Genomic DNA, 19,932 nt, shown 5'->3' on the forward strand with positions numbered 1-19,932 from the left:
CCCATTACATCCCAGTACATCCCAGTTCCCTCCCAGTACATCCCAGGTCCCTCCCAGTACATCCCAGGTCCCTCCCAGTACTGGGAGGGAACTGGGATGTACTGGGAGGCACTGCAATGTGCGGGGATGCCCTGGGATGTACCGTGGAGGAACTAGGATGTACAGGCTTGTACTGGGTTGTACCGGGTGGAACTGGCAGGGATTTGAAATGTCCTAGGATCTACTAGGATGTACTGGGAGGTAACTGTTATGTACTGGGAGTGAACTGGGAGGGAACTGGGATGTACTGGGAGGGAACTGGGACGTACCGTGAGGACACTGGGATGTACTGGTATGTACTGGGAGGGAAGTGTTATGTACTGAGGGGAACTGGGACGTACTGGGATGTACTGGGAGGGAACTGTGAAGTACTGGGATGTACTGGGAGTGAACTGGGAGGGAACTGGTATGTAGTAGGATGTACTGGGTGGGAACTGGGATGTACCAGGATGTACTGGGATGTACTGGGAGGGAACTGGTATGTACTGGGAGGGAACTGGGATGTACTGGGATGTAGTGGGAGGGAACTGGGAGGGAACTGGGATGTACTGGGAGGGAACTGGTATGTACTGGGAGGGAACTGGGATGTACTGGGACATACTGGCAGGGAACTGGGATGTACTGGGAGGGGATTGGGACGGACTGGGAGGGAACTGGGATGTACTGGGAGGCACTACAATGTGCGGGGATGCCCTGGGATGTACTGTGGAGGAACTAGGATGTACAGGCTTGTACTGGGTTGTACCGGGTGGAACTGGCAGGGATTTGGGATGTACCAGGATCTACTGGGATGTACTGGGAGGTAACTGTTATGTACTGGGAAGGAACAGGGAGGTAACTGGGATGTACTGGTAGGGAACTGGGATGTACTGGGAGGGAACTGGGACGTACTGTGAGGACACTGGGATGTACTGGTATGTACTGGGAGGGAAGTGTTATGTACTGAGGGGAACTGGGATGTACTGGGAGGGAACTGTGAAGTACTGGGATGTACTGGGAGTGAACTGGGAGGGAACTGGTATGTAGTAGGATGTACTGGGTGGGAACTGGGATGTACCGGGAGGGAAGTGGGATGTACTGGGAGGGAACTGGTATGTACTGGGAGGGAACTGGGATGTACTGGGATGTAGTGGGAGGGAACTGGGAGGGAACTGGGATGTACTGGGAGGGAACTAGTATGTACTGGGAGGGAACTGGGATGTACTGGGAGGGGATTGGGACGGACTGGGAGGGAACTGGGATGTACTGGGCTGCACTGGTAGGGAACTGGGATGTACTGGGAGGAAACTGGAATGTCCCAGTTGACTCCCACTTCGCTCCCAATGCCTCCCAGTATATCCCAGTTTCCTCCAAGTATATCCCAGTTTCCTCCCAGTACATCCCAGTAAATCCCAGCTCGCTCCCAGTACATGCCAATACATTGCTGTACATTCCAGTTCTGTTCCTGTACATCCCAATACATCCCCGTTCCATGCCAGTACATCCCAGTTTCCTACCAGTTCATCCCCGTACATCCCAATTCCCTCCCGGTTCACTACCACTTCTTTCCCAGTGCCTCCCAATACATCCCAGTTCCGTCCCATTACATCCCAGTACATCCCAGTTCCCTCCCAGTACGTCCCAGGTCCCTCCCAGTACATCCCAGGTCCCTCCCAGTACTGGGAGGGAACTGGGATGTACTGGGAGGCACTACAATGTGCGGGGATGCCCTGGGATGTACCGTGGAGGAACTAGGATGTACAGACTTGTACTGGGTTGTACCGGGTGGAACTGGCAGGGATTTGAAATGTCCTAGGATCTACTAGGATGTACTGGGAGGTAACTGTTATGTACTGGGAGTGAACTGGGAGGGAACTGGGATGTACTGGGAGGGAACTGGGACGTACCGTGAGGACACTGGGATGTACTGGTATGTACTGGGAGGGAAGTGTTATGTACTGAGGGGAACTGGGACGTACTGGGATGTACTGGGAGGGAACTGTGAAGTACTGGGATGTACTGGGAGTGAACTGGGAGGGAACTGGTATGTAGTAGGATGTACTGGGTGGGAACTGGGATGTACCAGGATGTACTGGGATGTACTGGGAGGGAACTGGTATGTACTGGGAGGGAACTGGGATGTAGTGGGAGGGAACTGGGAGGGAACTGGGATGTACTGGGAGGGAACTGGTATGTACTGGGAGGGAACTGGGATGTACTGGGACATACTGGCAGGGAACTGGGATGTACTGGGAGGGGATTGGGACGGACTGGGAGGGAACTGGGATGTACTGGGCTGCACTGGTAGGGAACTGGGATGTACTGGGAGGAAACTGGAATGTCCCAGTTGACACCCACTTCGCTCCCAATGCCTCCCAGTATATCCCAGTTTCCTCCCAGTATATCCCAGTTTCCTCCCAGTACATCCCAGTAAATCCCAGCTCGCTGCCAGTACATGCCAATACATTGCTGTACATTCCAGTTCTGTTCCTGTACATCCCAATACATCCCCGTTCCATGCCAGTACATCCCAGTTTCCTACCAGTTCATCCCCGTACATCCCAATTCCCTCCCGGTTCACTACCACTTCTTTCCCAGTGCCTCCCAATACATCCCAGTTCCGTCCCATTACATCCCAGTACATCCCAGTTCCCTCCCAGTACGTCCCAGGTCCCTCCCAGTACATCCCAGGTCCCTCCCAGTACTGGGAGGGAACTGGGATGTACTGGGAGGCACTACAATGTGCGGGGATGCCCTGGGATGTACCGTGGAGGAACTAGGATGTACAGGCTTGTACTGGGTTGTACCGGGTGGAACTGGCAGGGATTTGGGATGTACCAGGATCTACTGGGATGTACTGGGAGGTAACTGTTATGTACTGGGAAGGAACAGGGAGGTAACTGGGATGTACTGGTAGGGAACTGGGATGTACTGGGAGGGAACTGGGACGTACTGTGAGGACACTGGGATGTACTGGTATGTACTGGGAGGGAAGTGTTATGTACTGAGGGGAACTGGGACGTACTGGGATGTACTGGGAGGGAACTGTGAAGTACTGGGATGTACTGGGAGTGAACTGGGAGGGAACTGGTATGTAGTAGGATGTACTGGGTGGGAACTGGGATGTACCGGGAGGGAACTGGTATGTACTGGGAGGGAACTGGGATGTACTGGGCTGCACTGGTAGGGAACTGGGATGTACTGGGAGGAAACTGGAATGTCCCAGTTGACACCCACTTCCCTCCCAATGCCTCCCAGTATATCCCAGTTTCCTCCCAGTATATCCCAGTTTCCTCCCAGTACATCCCAGTAAATCCCAGCTCGCTGCCAGTACATGCCAATACATCGCCGTACATTCCAGTTCTGTTCCTGTACATCCCAATACATCCCCGTTCCATGCCAGTACATCCCAGTTCCCTACCAGTTCATCCCCGTACATCCCAATTCCCTCCCGGTTCACTACCACTTCTTTCCCAGTTCCGTCCCATTACATCCCAGTTCCGTCCCATTACATCCCAGTACATCCCAGTTCCCTCCCAGTACATCCCAGGTCCCTCCCAGTACATCCCAGGTCCCTCCCAGTACTGGGAGGGAACTGGGATGTACTGGGAGGCACTACAATGTGCGGGGATGCCCTGGGATGTACTGTGGAGGAACTAGGATGTACAGGCTTGTACTGGGTTGTACCGGGTGGAACTGGCAGGGATTTGGGATGTACCAGGATCTACTGGGATGTACTGGGAGGTAACTGTTATGTACTGGGAAGGAACAGGGAGGGAACTGGGATGTACTGGTAGGGAACTGGGATGTACTGGGAGGGAACTGGGACGTACTGTGAGGACACTGGGATGTACTGGTATGTACTGGGAGGGAAGTGTTATGTACTGAGGGGAACTGGGACGTACTGGGATGTACTGGGAGGGAACTGTGAAGTACTGGGATGTACTGGGAGTGAACTGGGAGGGAACTGGTATGTAGTAGGATGTACTGGGTGGGAACTGGGATGTACCAGGATGTACTGGGATGTACTGGGAGGGAACTGGTATGTACTGGGAGGGAACTGGGATGTACTGGGATGTAGTGGGAGGGAACTGGGAGGGAACTGGGATGTACTGGGAGGGAACTGGTATGTACTGGGAGGGAACTGGGATGTACTGGGACATACTGGCAGGGAACTGGGATGTACTGGGAGGGAGCTGGTATGTACTGGGAGGGAACTGGGATGTACTGGGCTGCACTGGTAGGGAACTGGGATGTACTGGGAGGAAACTGGAATGTCCGAGTTGACACCCACTTCCCTCCCAATGCCTCCCAGTATATCCCAGTTTCCTCCCAGTATATCCCAGTTTCCTCCCAGTACATCCCAGTAAATCCCAGCTCGCTGCCAGTACATGCCAATACATTGCTGTACATTCCAGTTCTGTTCCTGTACATCCCAATACATCCCCGTTCCATGCCAGTACATCCCAGTTTCCTACCAGTTCATCCCCGTACATCCCAATTCCCTCCCGGTTCACTACCACTTCTTTCCCAGTGCCTCCCAATACATCCCAGTTCCCTCCCATTACATCCCAGTACATCCCAGTTCCCTCCCAGTACGTCCCAGTTCCCTCCCAGTACATCCCAGGTCCCTCCCAGTACTGGGAGGGAACTGGGATGTACTGGGAGGCACTACAATGTGCGGGGATGCCCTGGGATGTACCGTGGAGGAACTAGGATGTACAGGCTTGTACTGGGTTGTACCGGGTGGAACTGGCAGGGATTTGAAATGTCCTAGGATCTACTAGGATGTACTGGGAGGTAACTGTTATGTACTGGGAGTGAACTGGGAGGGAACTGGGATGTACTGGGAGGGAACTGGGACGTACCGTGAGGACACTGGGATGTACTGGTATGTACTGGGAGGGAAGTGTTATGTACTGAGGGGAACTGGGACGTACTGGGATGTACTGGGAGGGAACTGTGAAGTACTGGGATGTACTGGGAGTGAACTGGGAGGGAACTGGTATGTAGTAGGATGTACTGGGTGGGAACTGGGATGTACCAGGATGTACTGGGATGTACTGGGAGGGAACTGGTATGTACTGGGAGGGAACTGGGACGTACTGGGAGGGAACTGGGATGTACTGGGATGTACTGGGACGTACTGGGAGGGAACTGGTATGTACTGGGAGGGATCTGGGATGTACTGGGATGCACTGGTAGGGAACTGGGATGTACTGGGAGGAAACTGGAATGTCCCAGTTGACACCCACTTCCCTCCCAGTGCCTCCCAGTATATCCCAGTTTCCTCCCAGTACATCCCAGTAAATCCCAGCTCGCTGCCAGTACATCCCAGTACATCGCAGTACATTCCAGTTCCGTTCCTGTACATCCCAATACATCCCCGTTCCATGCCAGTACATCCCAGTTCCCAACCAGTTCATCCCCGTACATTCCAGTTCCCTCCCGGTTCACTACCACTTCTTTCCCAGTTCCGTCCCATTACATCCCAGTTCCGTCCCATTACATCCCAGTACATCCCAGGTCCCTCCCAGTACATCCCAGTTCCCTTCCAGTACATCCCAGGTCCCTCCCAGTACTGGGAGGGAACTGGGATGTACTGGGAGGCACTACAATGTGCGGGGATGCCCTGGGATGTACTGTGGAGGAACTAGGATGTACAGGCTTGTACTGGGTTGTACCGGGTGGAACTGGCAGGGATTTGGGATGTACCAGGATCTACTGGGATGTACTGGGAGGTAACTGTTATGTACTGGGAAGGAACAGGGAGGGAACTGGGATGTACTGGTAGGGAACTGGGATGTACTGGGAGGGAACTGGGACGTACTGTGAGGACACTGGGATGTACTGGTATGTACTGGGAGGGAAGTGTTATGTACTGAGGGGAACTGGGACGTACTGGGATGTACTGGGAGGGAACTGTGAAGTACTGGGATGTACTGGGAGTGAACTGGGAGGGAACTGGTATGTAGTAGGATGTACTGGGTGGGAACTGGGATGTACCGGGAGGGAACTGGTATGTACTGGGAGGGAACTGGGATGTACTGGGCTGCACTGGTAGGGAACTGGGATGTACTGGGAGGAAACTGGAATGTCCCAGTTGACACCCACTTCCCTCCCAATGCCTCCCAGTATATCCCAGTTTCCTCCCAGTATATCCCAGTTTCCTCCCAGTACATCCCAGTAAATCCCAGCTCGCTGCCAGTACATGCCAATACATTGCTGTACATTCCAGTTCTGTTCCTGTACATCCCAATACATCCCCGTTCCATGCCAGTACATCCCAGTTTCCTACCAGTTCATCCCCGTACATCCCAATTCCCTCCCGGTTCACTACCACTTCTTTCCCAGTGCCTCCCAATACATCCCAGTTCCGTCCCATTACATCCCAGTACATCCCAGTTCCCTCCCAGTACATCCCAGGTCCCTCCCAGTACATCCCAGGTCCCTCCCAGTACTGGGAGGGAACTGGGATGTACTGGGAGGCACTGCAATGTGCGGGGATGCCCTGGGATGTACCGTGGAGGAACTAGGATGTACAGGCTTGTACTGGGTTGTACCGGGTGGAACTGGCAGGGATTTGAAATGTCCTAGGATCTACTAGGATGTACTGGGAGGTAACTGTTATGTACTGGGAGTGAACTGGGAGGGAACTGGGATGTACTGGGAGGGAACTGGGACGTACCGTGAGGACACTGGGATGTACTGGTATGTACTGGGAGGGAAGTGTTATGTACTGAGGGGAACTGGGACGTACTGGGATGTACTGGGAGGGAACTGTGAAGTACTGGGATGTACTGGGAGTGAACTGGGAGGGAACTGGTATGTAGTAGGATGTACTGGGTGGGAACTGGGATGTACCAGGATGTACTGGGATGTACTGGGAGGGAACTGGTATGTACTGGGAGGGAACTGGGATGTACTGGGATGTAGTGGGAGGGAACTGGGAGGGAACTGGGATGTACTGGGAGGGAACTGGTATGTACTGGGAGGGAACTGGGATGTACTGGGACATACTGGCAGGGAACTGGGATGTACTGGGAGGGGATTGGGACGGACTGGGAGGGAACTGGGATGTACTGGGAGGCACTACAATGTGCGGGGATGCCCTGGGATGTACTGTGGAGGAACTAGGATGTACAGGCTTGTACTGGGTTGTACCGGGTGGAACTGGCAGGGATTTGGGATGTACCAGGATCTACTGGGATGTACTGGGAGGTAACTGTTATGTACTGGGAGTGAACTGGGAGGTAACTGGGATGTACTGGTAGGGAACTGGGATGTACTGGGAGGGAACTGGGACGTACTGTGAGGACACTGGGATGTACTGGTATGTACTGGGAGGGAAGTGTTATGTACTGAGGGGAACTGGGATGTACTGGGAGGGAACTGTGAAGTACTGGGATGTACTGGGAGTGAACTGGGAGGGAACTGGTATGTAGTAGGATGTACTGGGTGGGAACTGGGATGTACCGGGAGGGAAGTGGGATGTACTGGGAGGGAACTGGTATGTACTGGGAGGGAACTGGGATGTACTGGGATGTAGTGGGAGGGAACTGGGAGGGAACTGGGATGTACTGGGAGGGAACTAGTATGTACTGGGAGGGAACTGGGATGTACTGGGAGGGGATTGGGACGGACTGGGAGGGAACTGGGATGTACTGGGCTGCACTGGTAGGGAACTGGGATGTACTGGGAGGAAACTGGAATGTCCCAGTTGACTCCCACTTCTCTCCCAATGCCTCCCAGTATATCCCAGTTTCCTCCAAGTATATCCCAGTTTCCTCCCAGTACATCCCAGTAAATCCCAGCTCGCTGCCAGTACATGCCAATACATTGCTGTACATTCCAGTTCTGTTCCTGTACATCCCAATACATCCCCGTTCCATGCCAGTACATCCCAGTTTCCTACCAGTTCATCCCCGTACATCCCAATTCCCTCCCGGTTCACTACCACTTCTTTCCCAGTGCCTCCCAATACATCCCAGTTCCGTCCCATTACATCCCAGTACATCCCAGTTCCCTCCCAGTACGTCCCAGGTCCCTCCCAGTACATCCCAGGTCCCTCCCAGTACTGGGAGGGAACTGGGATGTACTGGGAGGCACTACAATGTGCGGGGATGCCCTGGGATGTACCGTGGAGGAACTAGGATGTACAGGCTTGTACTGGGTTGTACCGGGTGGAACTGGCAGGGATTTGAAATGTCCTAGGATCTACTAGGATGTACTGGGAGGTAACTGTTATGTACTGGGAGTGAACTGGGAGGGAACTGGGATGTACTGGGAGGGAACTGGGACGTAGTGTGAGGACACTGGGATGTACTGGTATGTACTGGGAGGGAAGTGTTATGTACTGAGGGGAACTGGGACGTACTGGGATGTACTGGGAGGGAACTGTGAAGTACTGGGATGTACTGGGAGTGAACTGGGAGGGAACTGGTATGTAGTAGGATGTACTGGGTGGGAACTGGGATGTACCAGGATGTACTGGGATGTACTGGGAGGGAACTGGTATGTACTGGGAGGGAACTGGGATGTACTGGGATGTAGTGGGAGGGAACTGGGAGGGAACTGGGATGTACTGGGAGGGAACTGGTATGTACTGGGAGGGAACTGGGATGTACTGGGACATACTGGCAGGGAACTGGGATGTACTGGGAGGGGATTGGGACGGACTGGGAGGGAACTGGGATGTACTGGGCTGCACTGGTAGGGAACTGGGATGTACTGGGAGGAAACTGGAATGTCCCAGTTGACACCCACTTCCCTCCCAATGCCTCCCAGTATATCCCAGTTTCCTCCCAGTATATCCCAGTTTCCTCCCAGTACATCCCAGTAAATCCCAGCTCGCTGCCAGTACATGCCAATACATCGCTGTACATTCCAGTTCTGTTCCTGTACATCCCAATACATCCCCGTTCCATGCCAGTACATCCCAGTTCCCTACCAGTTCATCCCCGTACATCCCAATTCCCTCCCGGTTCACTACCACTTCTTTCCCAGTTCCGTCCCATTACATCCCAGTTCCGTCCCATTACATCCCAGTACATCCCAGTTCCCTCCCAGTACATCCCAGGTCCCTCCCAGTACATCCCAGGTCCCTCCCAGTACTGGGAGGGAACTGGGATGTACTGGGAGGCACTACAATGTGCGGGGATGCCCTGGGATGTACTGTGGAGGAACTAGGATGTACAGGCTTGTACTGGGTTGTACCGGGTGGAACTGGCAGGGATTTGGGATGTACCAGGATCTACTGGGATGTACTGGGAGGTAACTGTTATGTACTGGGAAGGAACAGGGAGGGAACTGGGATGTACTGGGATGGAACTGGGATGTACTGGGAGGGAACTGGGACGTACTGTGAGGACACTGGGCTGTACTGGTATGTACTGGGAGGGAAGTGTTATGTACTGAGGGGAACTGGGACGTACTGGGATGTACTGGGAGGGAACTGTGAAGTACTGGGATGTACTGGGAGTGAACTGGGAGGGAACTGGTATGTAGTAGGATGTACTGGGTGGGAACTGGGATGTACCGGGAGGGAACTGGTATGTACTGGGAGGGAACTGGGATGTACTGGGAGGGAACTGGGATGTACTGGGATGTAGTGGGAGGGAACTGGGAGGGAACTGGGATGTACTGGGAGGGAACTAGTATGTACTGGGAGGGAACTGGGATGTACTGGGAGGGGATTGGGACGGACTGGGAGGGAACTGGGATGTACTGGGCTGCACTGGTAGGGAACTGGGATGTACTGGGAGGAAACTGGAATGTCCCAGTTGACACCCACTTCGCTCCCAATGCCTCCCAGTATATCCCAGTTTCCTCCCAGTATATCCCAGTTTCCTCCCAGTACATCCCAGTAAATCCCAGCTCGCTGCCAGTACATGCCAATACATTGCTGTACATTCCAGTTCTGTTCCTGTACATCCCAATACATCCCCGTTCCATGCCAGTACATCCCAGTTTCCTACCAGTTCATCCCCGTACATCCCAATTCCCTCCCGGTTCACTACCACTTCTTTCCCAGTGCCTCCCAATACATCCCAGTTCCGTCCCATTACATCCCAGTACATCCCAGTTCCCTCCCAGTACGTCCCAGGTCCCTCCCAGTACTGGGAGGGAGCTGGGATGTACTGGGAGGCACTACAATGTGCGGGGATGCCCTGGGATGTACTGTGGAGGAACTAGGATGTACAGGCTTGTACTGGGTTGTACCGGGTGGAACTGGCAGGGATTTGGGATGTACCAGGATCTACTGGGATGTACTGGGATGTACTGGGAGGGAAGTGTTATGTACTGGGAGTGAACTGGGAGGGAACTGGGACGTACTGGTAGGGAACTGGGATGTACTGGGAGGGAACTGGGACGTACTGTGAGGACACTGGGATGTACTGTTATGTACTGGGAGGGAAGTGTTATGTACAGAGGGGAACCGGTGCGTACTGGGATGTACTGGGATGGAACTGTGAAGTACTGGGATGTACTGGGAGTGAACTTGGAGGGAACTGGTATGTAGTAGGATGTACTGGGTGGGAACTGGGATGTACCAGGATGTACTGGGATGTACTGGGAGGGAACTGGTATGTACTGGGAGGGAACTGGGATGTACTGGGACATACTGGCAGGGAACTGGGATGTACTGGGAGGGGATTGGGATGTACTGGGAGGGAACTTGGATGTATTGGGAGGGAAGTGTTATGTACCAAGGGGGAACTGGGACGTACTGGGATGTAGTGGGAGTGAACTGTGAAGTACTGGGATGTACTGTGAGGGAACTGGGATGTACTGGGAGGGAACTTTGAAGTACTGAGATGTACTTAGAGGAAACTGGGAGGCAACTGGCATGTACTGGGATGTACTGGAATGGAACTGGGAGTGAACTGTGTGTGAACTGGGAGGGAACTGGGATGTACTGTGAGGGAACTGGGAGGGACTGGGAGGGACTGGGAGGGATCTGGGATGTACTGGGCTGCACTGGTAGGGAACTGGGATGTACTGGGAGGAAACTGGAATGTCCCAGTTGACACCCACTTCCCTCCCAGTTTCCTCCCAGTATATCCCAGTTTCCTCCCAGTATATCCCAGTTTCCTCCCAGTACATCCCAGTAAATCCCAGTTTCCTCCCAGTACATGCCAATACATCGCCGTACATTCCAGTTCCGTTCCTGTACATCCCAATACATCCCCGTTGCATTCCAGTACATCCCAGTTTCCTACGAGTTCATCCCCGTACATCCCAATTCCCTCCCGGTTCACTACCACTTCTTTCCCAGTGCCTCCCAATACATCCCAGTTCCGTCCCATTACATCCCAGTACATCCCAGGTCCCTCCCAGTACATCCCAGTTCCCTCCCAGTACATCCCAGGTCCCTCCCAGTACTGGGAGGGAACTGGGATGTACTGGGAGGCACTACAATGTGCGGGGATGTCCTGGGATGTACTGTGGAGGAACTAGGATGTACAGGCTTGTACTGGGTTGTACCGGGTGGAACTGGCAGGGATTTGGGATGTACCAGGATCTACTGGGATGTACTGGGATGTACTGGGAGGTAACTGTTGTGTACTGGGAGTGAACTGGTAGGGAACTGGGATGTACTGGTAGGGAACTGGGATGTACTGGGAGGGAACTGGGACGTAGTGTGAGGACACTGGGATGTACTGGTATGTACTGGGAGGGAAGTGTTATGTACTGAGGGGAACTGGGACGTACTGGGATGTACTGGGATGGAACTGTGAAGTACGGGGATGTGCTGGGAGTGAACTGGGAGGGAACTGGTATGTAGTAGGATGTACTGGGTGGGAACTGGGATGTACCAGGATGTACTGGGAGGGAACTGGTATGTACTGGGAGGGAACTGGGATGTACTGGGTGGAAAGTGTTGGGAATTGGGATTTACTGGGAGGGAACTGGGATGGACTGGGAGGGAACTGGGATGTAGTGGGACATACTGGGATGGAACTGGGATGTACTGGGGTGTACTGGGAGGGAACTGTTATGTACCGAGGGGGAACTGGGATGTACTGGGAGTGAACTGTGAAGTACTGGGATGTACTTAGAGGGAAGTGGGAGGGAACTTGGATGTAGTGGGAGGGAACTGGGATTTACTTGGAGGAAAGTGGCATGTACTGGGATGTACTGGAATGGAACTGGGAGTGAACTGTGTGTGAACTGTGAGGGAACTGGGATGTACTGTGAGGGAACTGGGATGTACTGGGATGTACTGGGACAGACTGGGAGGGATCTGGGATGTACTGGGAGGGATCTGGGATGTACTGGGCTGCACTGGTAGGGAACTGGGATGTACTGGGAGGAAACTGGAATGTCCCAGTTGACACCCACTTCCCTCCCAGTGCCTCCCAGTATATCCCAGTTTCCTCCCAGTACATCCCAGTAAATCCCAGCTCGCTGCCAGAACATCCCAATACATCGCTGTACATTCCAGTTCTGTTCCTGTACATCCCAATACATCCCCGTTCCATGCCAGTACATCCCAGTTTCCTACCAGTTCATCCCCGTACATCCCAATTCCCTCCCGGTTCACTACCACTTCTTTCCCAGTGCCTCCCATTACATCCCAGTACATCCCAGACCCCTCCCAGTACTGGGAGGGAACTGGGATGTACTGGGAGGCACTACAATGTGCGGGGATGCCCTGGGATGTACTGTGGAGGAACTAGGATGTACAGGCTTGTACTGGGTTGTACCGGGTGGAACTGGCAGGGATTTGGGATGTACCAGGAACTACTGGGATGTACTGGGATGTACTGGGAGGGAACTGTTATGTACTGGGAGTGAACTGGGAGGGAACTGGGATGTACTGGTAGGGAACTGGGATGTACTGTGAGGGAACTGGGACGTACTGTGAGGACACTGGGATGTACTGTTATGTACTGGGAGGGAAGTGTTATGTACTGAGGGGAACTGGGACGTACTGGGATGTACTGGGAGGGAACTGTGAAGTACTGGGATGTACTGGGAGTGAACTGGGAGGGAACTGGTATGTAGTAGGATGTACTGGGTGGGAACTGGGATGTACTGGGATGGAACTGGGATGTACTGGGAGGGAACTGGTATGTACTGGGAGGGAACTGGGATGTAGTGGGAGGGAACTGGGATTTACTGGGAGGGAACTGGGATTTACTGGGAGGGAACTGGGATGTACTGGGACATACTGGCAGGGAACTGGGACGTACTGGGAGGGGATTGGGACGGACTGGGAGGGAACTGTTATGTACTGGGAGGGAACTGGGACGTACTGTGAGGACACTGGGATGTACTGGTATGTACTGGGAGGGAACTGTTATGTACTGAGGGGAACTGGGACGTACTGGGATGTGCTGGGCGGGAACTGTGAAGTCCTGGGATGTACTTAGCAGCAACTGGGAGGGAACTGGGATGTAGTGTGATGTACTGGGAGGGAACTGGCATGTACTGGGATGTACTGGAATGGAACTGGGAGTGAACTGTGTGTGAACTGGGAGTGAACTGTGTGTGAACTGTGAGGGAACTGGGATGTACTGGGAGGGAAATGGGAGAGAACTGAGATGTACTGGAGGGAACTGGGATGTAGTGGGATATACTGGAGGGAACTGGAATTGACTAAGAGGGAACTGGGACGTACTGGGAGGGAACTAGGACGCACTGGTAGGGAACTGGGACGGAACTGGGATGTACTGGGACGTACTGGGAGGGAACTGGGACGTACTGGGAGGGAACTGTTGTGTACTGGGAGTGAACTGGCAGGGAACTGGTATGTAGTAGGATGTACTGGGAGGGAACTGGGATGTACTGGGACGGACTGGGAGGGAACTGGGATGTACTGGGATGGAACTTTGAAGTACTGGGATGTACTTAGAGGAAACTGGGAGGCAACTGGCATGTACTGGGATGTACTGGAATGGAACTGGGAGTGAACTGTGTGTGAACTGTGAGGGAACTGGGATGTACTGGGAGGGAACTGGGACGGACTGGGAGGGAACTGGGACAGACTGGGAGGGAAATGGGATGTAGTGGGCTGCACTGGTAGGGAACTGGGATGTACTGGGAGGAAACTGGAATGTCCCAGTTGACACCCACTTCCCTCCCAGTGCCTCCCAGTATATCCCTGTTTCCTCCCAGTACATCCCAGTAAATCCCAGCTCGCTGCCAGTACATGCCAATACATCGCTGTACATTCCAGTTCTGTTCCTGTACATCCCAATACATCCCCGTTCCATGCCAGTACATCCCAGTTCCCTACCAGTTCATCCCCGTACATCCCAATTCCCTCCCGGTTCACTACCACTTCTTTCCCAGTTCCGTCCCATTACATCCCAGTTCCGTCCCATTACATCCCAGTACATCCCAGTTCCCTCCCAGTACATCCCAGGTCCCTCCCAGTACATCCCAGGTCCCTCCCAGTACTGGGAGGGAACTGGGATGTACTGGGAGGCACTACAATGTGCGGGGATGCCCTGGGATGTACCGTGGAGGAACTAGGATGTACAGGCTTGTACTGGGTTGTACCGGGTGGAACTGGCAGGGATTTGGGATGTACCAGGATCTACTGGGATGTACTGGGATGTACTGGGAGGGAACTGGGACGTAGTGTGAGGACACTGGGATGTACTGTTATGTACGGGGAGGGAAGTGTTATGTACTGAGGGGAACTGGGACGTACTGGGATGTGCTGGGAGGGAACTGTGAAGTACTGGGATGTACTTAGAGGGCACTGGGATGTACTGGGAGGGAACTGTGAAGTACTGGGATGTACTGGGATGGAACTGGGATGGAACTGGGATGGAACTGGGAGGGAACTGGTATGTAGTAGGATGTACTGGGTGGGAACTGGGATGTACCAGGATGTACTGGGATGTAGTGGGAGGGAACTGGTATGTAGTGGGAGGGAACTGGGATGTACTGGGACATACTGGGAGGGAACTGGGATGTACTGTGAGGGAACTGGGATGTACTGGGACATACTGGCAGGGAACTGGGATGTACTGGGAGGGAATCGGGATGTAATGGGAGGGAACTGGGATGTATTGGGAGGGAAGTGTTATGTACCAAGGGGGAACTGGGACGTACTGGGATGTAGTGGGAGTGAACTGTGAAGTACTGGGATGTACTGTGAGGGAACTGGGATGTACTGGGAGGGAACTTTCCAAGTACTGGGATGTACTTAGAGGAAACTGGGAGGCAACTGGCATGTACTGGGATGTACTGGAATGGAACTGGGAGTGAACTGTGTGTGAACTGTGAGGGAACTGGGATGTACTGTGAGGGAACTGGGATGTACTGGGACGGACTGGGAAGGAACTGGGACGGACTGGGAGGGATCTGGGATGTACTGGGCTGCACTGGTAGGGAACTGGGATGTACTGGGATGGAACTGGGATGTACTGGGCGTCGCTGGGAGGGAGCTGGGATGTACTGGGATCCATACTGTGTGGCATGTTGGTCATTATTGGGACGCACTGGTCTATACGCGCGGGCTGATATCTGACCCCTCTGGCCCCACCCACCTTTGCGACAGGCCCCGCCCCCTGGCGAGGGCCTGGTGGGGTGGGGCCGTGCTCGTGTGCTCCCCAGCATCCCCAGTTAGCAACAGGTCCCACCCCCTGGTGACAGCCTGGGGGTGTTGCTGGTGCTGCCTGGCCCCACCCTCCATAGCAACAGGCCCTGCCCTTGGTGATGGCTCCAGGGGCATTGCCAGCGTCCCTTTGGACACACCCCCTCAGTGACAGGCCCCACCCCCCGGCAACGGCCCGGGGGGCGGTGCCGGCTCTCTCCCCTTAGCGACAGGCCCCACCCCCCGGCAACGGCCCGGGGGGCGGTGCCGGCTCTCTCCCCTTAGCGACAGGCCCCGCCCCCCGGCAACAGCCCGAGCCTGTGTTTGCTCCGCTCGGGGGGCTCGGTTTGGGTGTTTTCTCTCCCCCCTCCCTCCCGTGCCGGGAACTCCAGGCGGCTCTCGTACGGCTCCCGGGGCCTTCACCCCCCGGGGGGCTCGGCCCGCCCCTTTCGCGGGGCGCTGTGGGAAGGGCGGGGGCGGGGCCCGGGGGTCGAAGAGCCCCGGCTCTGGCCCTGGGCTTCTCTGGCGTCGGTGCTCCCGTGTTCCCTCGGGCGGTCGCAGCTTTGGGGCTGTCTCAGCCCCCCGGGCAGGCGTGCTCTGGCGTTTAGAGAAGCGGAGGCGTTGCCTGAGGTAAGGATTCCAGAGCTTGGCACTCTTTGGCGGCATCTGTACTAGAAAGGTCCCTTGTGGCCTGCTTTGCTTTTTTTCTCCCAGGATGCTGTTTTGGGCGCTGAGGGGGCGGTGAGACGGGTTAGTGGTATGGTGTTCTGTTTGGGGTTTGGTTTTTGCTTTGCTGTTTTTTTTCCCCTCGTGAGATCATTTTATTGTGCTGCTGCAATTCCTGTCTTTACTGAACCCGGAACCTTGGGGGTTTTCACTAGTTGTGCCGTTCACTGTTTCAGGTGTTGCCTTGGCCTCTCAACAGCCGTGGCACAACCTGCAGCGATGCTGCCTCTCCAGGCCCCCGCAGGCCCCGCTTTCTTGTCCAGCCAGGCGGGAAAGCGTGGTTGTTGCAGAAACAGCTACGCCCTGCGACTCCTCCTCAGGTTGTTGGCTCGGCCCCAACAGCGTACAGGCTGCTGAGGTCACCGCCTCCGCGCGGGACGCAGGCGGCCCGGAGAGCTTTACCCCGCGCCATTTCCGTCCCCTCTGGGCAGCAGCGGAGCTGCCGCCGCTTCAGGCGGCCGCTTTCTCGAGGGCGAGGAGCTGGGATGACAACGGGCCGCTGCAGACTCGGGTCAGGGTAAGAGGCTGTTCCCTGGGGAGCCGGCGCAGGGGGAGCGGAGGTACGCACGGGCACTTGTCGGTGCCCCTGACCGGTAAAGGGAAGGTTAAATTGTTAGAGTGCAAATAAATACATATTATTTAGGGAGGAGTCGTGACTAAATTTAATCACACCTATTACTGAACAAACCAGGCAGTCATTATTCCTAATCTGTAGTTAAAAAAAATAAAGGCAGTCCTTTTTTATGCCATAAATAGAGTTGCGAGTCATTAATAGCTCAATCTAAATACAGCCGTTACTAAATCAACTGCAGGCATTAATGACTCCTGATCAGAAACAAAATAAGGAAATTTTCGAATCTAGAATGAAAATCGACCCGGAAAGCTAAATTGGGAGCGGGTAGTACTGAAATTGTAACAGGGCTGTTAGAAAGTTCAGAGGCAGCGACAGCTCCTGCTTCCAACCCAAGCAGTAAACGAAGCTTTAGGTTCTTAAATGAAGAGAAATAAAGGTGAGCTGTTAAACAGTGGCTGGGGTCAAGCGTAGCTATTAAGAAAATTTGCAGGTACGGGTGATTCCTGAGCAGAACTAACAATTCCAGAAGATTTAGATTTAAAAACTACAGAGCTAATGGAGTGCCACAACCGCCCGGATGTAACTGCAGCCGCTTTGGGGGAATGCCCCAGCCCCCCCAGCCACCGCTATTAATTACTGCCAAGGAGAGCGAAAGTGAAAGTAGAAGCAGTGCAGGTGAAGTGTGAGCAGTACGCTTTTTCCTAAGTCATCTCTTCGTGTCAGGAGAGGAAAGAAAATGGAAAGAAGATGTTTGCAGGGGGTCTGTGCTGGGTTACCTGCGCGTCTCTTCCGTGCGTCCTTGAGGAGACATTTAGCTCCTGTTGGGCGCTCGCAGGTGGAGACAGGGCGAGCTGGAGGCAGGATCGGTGCCGGCACTGATAAAGGGATGGGCAACGAGTGGAGAGAAGAGGGGGCAAGGGCTGAAAAAGGGTCACCGGTTCTGCAGGGAAGGCAGCGGGATGTGACTCGGCAACCGCTCTGACGAGCGCAGGGTCATTCGCTGCGATGAAGTCAGGGTCTGCGGCTGGCCCGGAGAGGCAGCAGAAATCCCAAACTCTTTGCAGGGGTACCGGCCAGATTAGGGCAACACCTGAACAGTAAAACCATTTAGGGGAAGCAGAGCTGGGCTGCACCGCGTGGCCAACCTCCCTCTTCTCCGTGAGTCCCAAAGGGGCAGCTCCAAGAATGTGCTGAGAATTCATCCCTTGCGCTAAAAATGAGACGCAAGTAGCACCCACCCGTGAATTTTATTTTCTCTCTCGCTCTGCGGCTCCTGCCTGCTTGTCTCTCCTCAGTGCTCACCTGCACCTGTGCTCGGATGGGGCAGCTGAGGGAAGGTGCTGCCATCTCCCCAGCCCCGGCGGACCGCCCCTCAGCTGTGTCCTCTGTCAGGGAGCGTCGTCATCTCTCCTGCCTCCCAGAGCGTGTCCTGTAGTGGCAGACGCGCGGGCTTTTCCCTGCACGCGCATACGGGAAGGGAAGGGAAGGGAAGGGAAGCACAGTGAGAGCTGGGCTTGTCAAAGAGTAATGGGGGTGGTGGGAAGCGTAGCTAGAACCGGAGAGCTACAGCGCAAAAGCGAAGCGGACGGGACACAAAAGTAAAATGGTGCACAGGAATGCTGAGGAGAGAACTCCCGCAGCACACAGGAAATCAGTGTCAGAATCTATTGTCTTCTGACGGCCAAATTAAAAATAATGGCACGCTTTGCAACGCTAAGCTCGCTCTAATCGTCTGAACTGTTTCTTTCCAACCCCCACCGCCCCCAGCACACCGCTCAGCCTCCTCAGCCTGAAATGCCTTGTTTTCCTTCTTTTTTTTTTTTTTTATGACAGGGCAACTTCTGTTCCCGAGGTGGTGCCTACGGTACAGCTATCTCTTCGAAGACAGTTTGGTTTAGGTCAGAGAATGTTGAGCCTGGACTGAATCAGCCTCTGTTTCTATTTCTGGAAATCGTCGGTCCTGTGCATCAAGCCCGGAAAAAAGGAAATATGAACCAAAGGACGTGGGGCCTGCAGGGCTAGGAAATTATTTGAGAAGAGGTTCAGTGGGGAAATGACTCTTTGTCTGTGGGGCGTCCAGGCAAGCAACACAGCTGCTAGAAAGCGGCGCTGTCCCCAGGATGGCCTCGGCGGTCCCGTTGGAGTCGGGGGAACAAGGACAAGGCAGGGTGAAGCATCTGGCCTGCCGTGTGGAACGTGACTGTACAAAGCACGTGTGATGCACTGCAAGTTTACTTGTTTAAACTGTGAGTTAAAGAAGGTGTGCGGTTGCTTTGTAAACAGCCGACGCTCTAAAGCTACACCCATCTAATTGCTAGCTGTATTAAATCTATCGTATTGCTGTTTCTGCATTAAAAAATAAAAAAGAAAAAAACCAACACACCTATGTAAGCACTTCTAAGTACAACGGAAAACCACTGTTTAACGCGTGGCATGTGTGGGTTGTTTTTTTGGGGTGGGAGGGTGGGGTGTATGACAAAAACCTGCGAGAGACACACGCACATACGCACATGTCATGTTTAGCGCTCACCTAAACCCAAAAAAGAAAATCCACTCTTTATTTTGCAGCATTAGCATTAGCTTCCAGCGCACAGCCTGAGCGCACACCTCTGCTCTCACCGTCTGCTCCCTCTTCAACCGTGTGTGGCTGTCATCAGCTTGCACAGGCTTTCCTCGTGCAAGTTTCCGCGACAGCTTACGAGAAGGCAGGGAAACCAACCCAGCAAGACGCGTAGTGCCTTCCTCTATGGGCTCCGTCCAGCCTTTGTTAAAATGAGCAGAAAAGAAATCTGCTGCTGCCTTTACCCTGACTCGCTCTTACAGAGAGCATCTGACTTGACCCGCAGCAAAGCGATGCCCCAGGCAGCAGCACGTATTGGCGCGGACCGCGGTTTCACCCACCTGTTTTACTGCGCCGGTCCTTTCCCACGGCCGATGCCGCAGATGTGGCGCGCCCCACCCCCAAACCTCTTTACGAGGGTTCCCTGGGCTCTGCAAGTCGCCTGCTGGACGTGTTGCTGATTCAGGCACGGGCAAAGTCAGCTTCTTCGCTGGCCTC

General features: G+C 54.2%; 1 long non-coding RNA gene across 1 annotated transcript in view; it reads left to right on the plus strand.

Moving 5' to 3' along the window:
- Positions 1–19,248, plus strand: part of LOC142050876 (uncharacterized) — a 107,996-nt gene extending 88,748 nt beyond the window's left edge. Inside the window, exons 2-3 of the long non-coding RNA XR_012658188.1 lie at positions 16,477–16,860; positions 18,708–19,248. This is a non-coding gene — a long non-coding RNA (uncharacterized LOC142050876). The remainder of the gene's footprint in view (positions 1–16,476; positions 16,861–18,707) is intronic.
- The last annotated feature ends 684 nt before the right edge of the window (positions 19,249–19,932 follow it).

The sequence above is a fragment of the Phalacrocorax aristotelis genome, unplaced genomic scaffold (assembly GCF_949628215.1).
Source record: "Phalacrocorax aristotelis unplaced genomic scaffold, bGulAri2.1 scaffold_128, whole genome shotgun sequence".
Lineage (NCBI taxonomy): Eukaryota > Metazoa > Chordata > Aves > Suliformes > Phalacrocoracidae > Phalacrocorax > Phalacrocorax aristotelis.